This window comes from Homarus americanus, unplaced genomic scaffold (assembly GCF_018991925.1).
Source record: "Homarus americanus isolate GMGI-L3 unplaced genomic scaffold, GMGI_Hamer_2.0 scaffold58074, whole genome shotgun sequence".
Taxonomy (NCBI): Eukaryota; Metazoa; Arthropoda; class Malacostraca; order Decapoda; family Nephropidae; genus Homarus; species Homarus americanus.
The window spans coordinates 1271356-1277165 of record NW_024729094.1 but is presented as its reverse complement, the minus strand read 5'-3'; the positions used below and the strand labels follow the sequence as shown (position 1 = coordinate 1277165).

The window sequence follows — 5810 nt, the reverse complement described above, 5'->3', positions numbered from 1 at the left end:
GTGGGCAGTTAATTTAAGCTCTCTCCTTACTGGTAAAGCTCTTCAAGCTTATGTTGCCTTGTCGCCAACTGAAGCAGTAGATTATGAATCGGTGAAGAAATCTTATTTTAGAAAGATTCATGCTCACAGAAGAAGGTTATCGTTCAAAGTTTTGTGACTCGGTACCGGACAAAGGAAAAAGTGTTAGTCAGTTTTCGTCTAGAATGAATCGGTTTCTAGAACAGTGGATAGACTTATCGAGAATCGAAAAGTCTTTTAAAGGACTTAAAGATTTGATTCTCCGTGAACAGTTCCGGAGACGGTGTCACTTAGAGTTGCAACTATTTTTGAAAGAGAGAAAACTAACTGACTGCGACCCCCTTAGAAACACACGGTGGCCCTATGTGGAAGACTTATCAGCATAGAAACCAAACGGAGGAAAGAACACCTTACCCAACTACAACTGAAGCAACTCCAGATAAGAAGCCATCGCCAGCTTTTCCGGCACTACGAGAAAAGGTTTGTTTCCTGTGTCATAAGACGGGTTATATAGTAAGGGACTACAAGATAGCTATGGAGGACCTCGTCAGGATCGTCAGGAAGGTCAAGACAGTCAAGGTCGAGCCAAGGAAGAAAGAGCGGCGGCTTGCCTGACACAGTCACCCCGGGATCAGATTGTGATTCTGCCATCTGATAATTATTGGTGAGGGATCGATTGAAAACGACTTGGAGACTACTCGAGGGGTATGTCAACGCCCATGAAGTAGAGGTACTCCGCGACACCGGCTGTACTATTAGATAAAACAGTCAAAGTTTATCCAGTAGCCCAAGTTTATGATGACACGCCTTATTTTTCTGGTACTGTGGAAGCTACATGTATGAATGATGCCATGTGTGACTTAATCATTGGGGACATTCCTGGAGATCTACCAGGACCTGTGAAGGTTGCTGTGGCCCCTACACCATTATTGGTGTAGGATATTTCTCCCACTTCGTCACCAACAGTGACAGAGAATGTGCTTCCCAGTCTTTGTGTAGTGCCGGCCACATCGTCGTCATTTCGGGAGAAGAATGAAAGTCCTGTGACAACTGACACTGTCAATTTAAATAGACGGACGCGGTCCCGAAATACCAGGAGGAGCTCGATGATTCAACGCGTTCTCCTCCGGGGTGGGGAGTCTGCTGCATACTTGAGAGCCATACAGTGGAGACAAATATTCTCCTGACTTACCAAGGTGGAATATTACTGGTCACAAGATTGGCTGTGCCATTTAGCCACCGTTGGCTAGGGCACTCATTGCGGGGTGGGAGGTCTCGCACTTCCTTGCCACCTTGTATGCGTAAGATAAAGTTAGTTATTCCATCGTCTTTTGTAATGGAAGGGATGTTCACCTCTACCACTAGTCTCGGGACCCTCGCGCACGTGAGTGCTCCAAGACTGATACTTAGGCATTTGTTCTGAAAGGATGACAGTTTAGAAAGTAAAGCATTGTTTACAGAAACATACACCTGTGCTCCATAATCCATTTTAGATCTAATTAGGGACTTATACAACATTAATAAAGACTCCCTATTGGCTCCCCATGATTTACCCGATAGGTATTTCAGAATATTAATTGAATTGGAGGTTTTATTTATTACGTTATTAACATGCTTTCTCGAAGTAAGGCGTTTGTTAAAAGTTAGGCCTATAAATATAACCCAGTTTTGAAAGACAATAGGAGTATTATACAAATGAAGTGCCGAACATAAAAGGGATTTTTTTTCTAGTAAAAACAACTCCTCTTATCTTAGCCCTCAAAATTCTAAAACCCCACCTCGTTGCCCATTGTTGAGTGGCATCAAGAGCTTCCTGCAGCCCCTCAGCTGACTGTTGGGCATTGTGGTCAGAGCACCACAACGCATAATCGTCGGCGAAGAGGGAGATCTTAATTCCTCGCAGCACAGGAGCTGGTTATAGAAAGTGATTTATTACAATTAAAAATGCAACAAGTCCTCGGAGGACACTGTCCTGTGGCACCCCGTTTTCTAGGACAAATATGCCAGACTCTTTGTTATTTTTCGAAAATTGGACAAGAAATTTCCAGTCATTTTATTAATTTATTTTTAATAAAGTGGGAAACATGCCCCCTTAAACCTAAATAGTGATTTTCTGCGAATCCCAAAAATGATGTCCCAGGTGAGGCTCGAACTCACAACCTCGGCATAGCTCAGACACTGTCGTATAAGTACCGCGCGCTACCCGATTGCGCCACTGGGACAGCGATCCCGTGTATAGGAGACGAGCATTTTATCCCCTCAACCGAATATTCATTGTCTGTCTGTTTGTTTGTTAATCTGAATGTTTGTCTGACTTCACTATACACGGCAATGGTTTTAGTGACAGGCAGCTGAATTTTGTCTTTTAGGTACAATACGTGTGAACCCAAGAAGTATCAAGGTGGTGGAAGTCTGGGGGTTTGGCCCCAGTAGTCCCCCTCCCTGCCCCCAATGGTTGAACATCTATTGTTCTATTTCTTTGCTGTACACGGACACGATTCTGAAGACAAATATATGATATTTAAGGTGTTTTGGCAAAGAGCCTTGAGACTGGTCACGAATTTATAAAACGGGAGGAGGAGCGGCTAGTCCCCACCCACCTATAAGTGGGCAGTGGGGTCACCTTATACACGGCCATAGTTCTTAACACAGAGGTGGAATTTGGATTAGTTAAATTTTGCGTAAGTTCGTAAAAAACAACAACAACCGGGCAACACCGAGTATCCCAGCTAGTGATTATGTTACACACGCCCTCACGAAGAATGGAAACCTCAACCAAATGCATCCATCTTTACCAAACGGACATCAATCTTTATGAAGGAGCTGGGAGGAGCTGCGCCACTGTGGGCTGCCAAGCTCTTTCAATAAACCGTTAATTATTATTATTTTATTATTATTTCAAATTGTTCCGTCTCTCTGCTCGAGACTGAGACAAACATGCTGTTAGTATTTGAATGCTTTTACCAATGTTGCACTAAACTTTGCACATTATGCCTGGATGACTTTATTGATAAAGTAAACCGAATACGAAAGTTTTCAATAAAAACCAGTCCAAATATTTTGAAACTAAATGACTGTAACAACAAAGTTCAGCGTTAGTTTGTTTACAAAGTGAAAGTTAATGGAGACGCTTGATTAATTGTTGAAACTCAGTGTTTTTACTGCAACAATACTAATACTGGATTTATTGCTATAAAACCAGCCTGTTCATGAAAATAACTAATCACGTGCAAAGTTTCAAAATTTGTTTTATCAATTGAATAATAATGTACCGATGACATCAGACTTGATGATTCTCGGTCAAAGTATTACTTGTTCTGCTTAGTACCAGTATAACTCCTGTACATTAAGTTGTAGTTTGTTAAACTGTTCTTTATTGACATTGTATGACCCGAGGTATGATGATGAGGTAGACATACAGGTTCAGCAGGACTTATCAAGCTAGGCACTAACATACTCTCGTGTAATAAGATCCGAAAGAAAATCGTCTATTGCCTCTCGACTTCTTACAACAATAAAGTGGTAATACTGGTGTGGTCGTTACGTACACGTATACTTGGTTATAGAAACAGAAAATACAGAAATTGTGAGTAGAATTCAGTCCTTGATAAAATATGGTGACTGGGTATACCGATACAGATTCTAAAAAGGAACTCGTTAAAGAATTTTTAATTAGTACCGCAAGTTCTGGAATACTGTTCTCTAGCCTGATGCTCACTGTGTGGAAAATATTCACCGAGTGACCAAGATGTCTTGAATTACCGGCCCAGACCTGGTCGCACCACAAATATAACACGGCAAAAGTATTGGCAGCCAACACCCATAATGGAAGGCGTGACAGAGCCTTTAATATACCGATAACTTGTGAATCTGGTTATTTGGATTTGCTCGAGCGAGGATTTCTTACCCAAAATAAATTACTAAACACAAAACAACACCTTTATTTTTCTTATTAAGACCTACCAATGATTACTTGGCTTTTGACGATACTTGGGGGGGGGAAATATTTAATTGAAGTCGAAGAGTTACTGGGTGCTGGAAATGCTGCACTCTGTTGAAAAAAGCTTTTCCTATCACTCTAATACTCAACATTGTTTAATAGACAGACTATCACCACGAACATTTTCACTATGATGACGCACCTTTTGATATTTTATTCGGCTAACGCCAGACTTTATTCAGCTCAGAGGCGACACCGTATAAGAACATAAGAAAATAAGGAGTCTGCAATAGGCCGGGTGGCCTGTGCATGGCAGCTCCTGTCGAGAGTTACTACCACTCTCTATCATCCATGAATCTATCTAGCCTCCTTTAAAACTTTCCACCGTTCCAGGACTTACTACAAAGTGGCTAAGCTTGTTCCACTCGTCCACCACCCTATTTGTGAACCAGTTCCTTCCTATTTCCCTCCTAGACCCTAAACTTATCCAACTTAAATCCGTTGCTCAGGTCCTATCCTGCTCGGATATTATAAGAACTTTATCTATATCCCTTTATTGATTCCTTTCACCCCTTAATTACTTCTATCATATCTCCCGCACTCTTCGTCTTTCTAGGAATGTAAGTTTAGTTTCTTTAACCTATCCTGATATGGAAGGTTTCTAAGTCCCGGAATCATTTTCGTCATTCTACGCTGCACCGTCTCTAGTGAATTGATATCCATTCTATAATAAGGGCACCAGAACTGAACCGCATAATCGAGGTGCGGCCTGACTAGTGCAAGATATAGTTGCAACAAGACTTCAGCACTCTTATTACTTACACTTCTAGATATAAAACCCAATACTCTGTTTGCCTTATTTCGAACATTAACGCACTGTTTTCTAGGCCGTAGGTCCGGGCTTACAAGTACCCCTAGGTCTCTTTCACAAGTCGACTTCTCTAGGTTGATGTTGTTAAGGCTGTATACAAGGGATTTAGTAGATTTATCTCCACTAAATAATAATTACTATATGCAGATCTGTGCAAATGTTACTACTTCATGTAAAATAAATTAGATCAATACACGCGTATGTAAACAAACGCGTATTGAACCATCATTAATTTTTCAGCGCAATTTATGTATTAACTGATATAGTGACTAATGATGGTAAATGGCGGCAGCGTGAAACACAATGACTAATGGTATTGAAGGTCAACACAGTACAGTATCCGGTTAAGATTCCGTAGACCAGCCATGGAACTCTATTTTCATTTTCATACCGGGAAAAACAGAAAAAAACACCTTTAGTCCATAGCATTTCTGTTGCAAATTTATTATTTTCGAGTTAATTTGACCTATGGAATTCATTTATGAAGATACAAATTCGCGGGGATACAGTGTTTACTTATTACTCAAATGTCTTTCAAGAATATCCCCGACTGCCTTATGGGACAGCGAACAGCGTAACTAATTCCGCATCATTTGGTCTGCATCATGTTTACCTCACGTGGCTTAATAGGAAGCGAAATACAGGTAAATTGTATATATAAATGTGATAATTACCTGTACGTCCGCTCTTCTGACACAGGCACGTAGTCGACGACCTCTCCACCATGAACAGCTGCATCGTCTCCCTCGTGGGAAAATGCTTGGTGACTGTGCTTAGGTGACTGTACTTAGGTGACTGAACTTAGGTGACTGTACTTAGGTGACTGTACTTAGGTGACTGTATTTCGGTGACTGTATTTACGTGACTGTACGTAGGTGACTGAACTTAGGTGACTGTACTTAGGTGACTATAATTACGTTACTGAACTTAGGTGACTGAACTAAGGTGACTGTACTTAGGTGACTGTACGTAACTGAACTT

General features: G+C 41.1%; 1 non-coding gene across 1 annotated transcript; it reads right to left on the bottom strand.

Moving 5' to 3' along the window:
- Positions 1-2150: 2150 nt before the first annotated feature.
- Positions 2151-2240, bottom strand: Trnai-uau. Its single transcript is given in 2 exon segments — positions 2151-2186; positions 2203-2240. It is a non-coding gene; the product is annotated as a tRNA-Ile (tRNA).
- Between the last annotated feature and the right edge of the window lie 3570 nt (positions 2241-5810).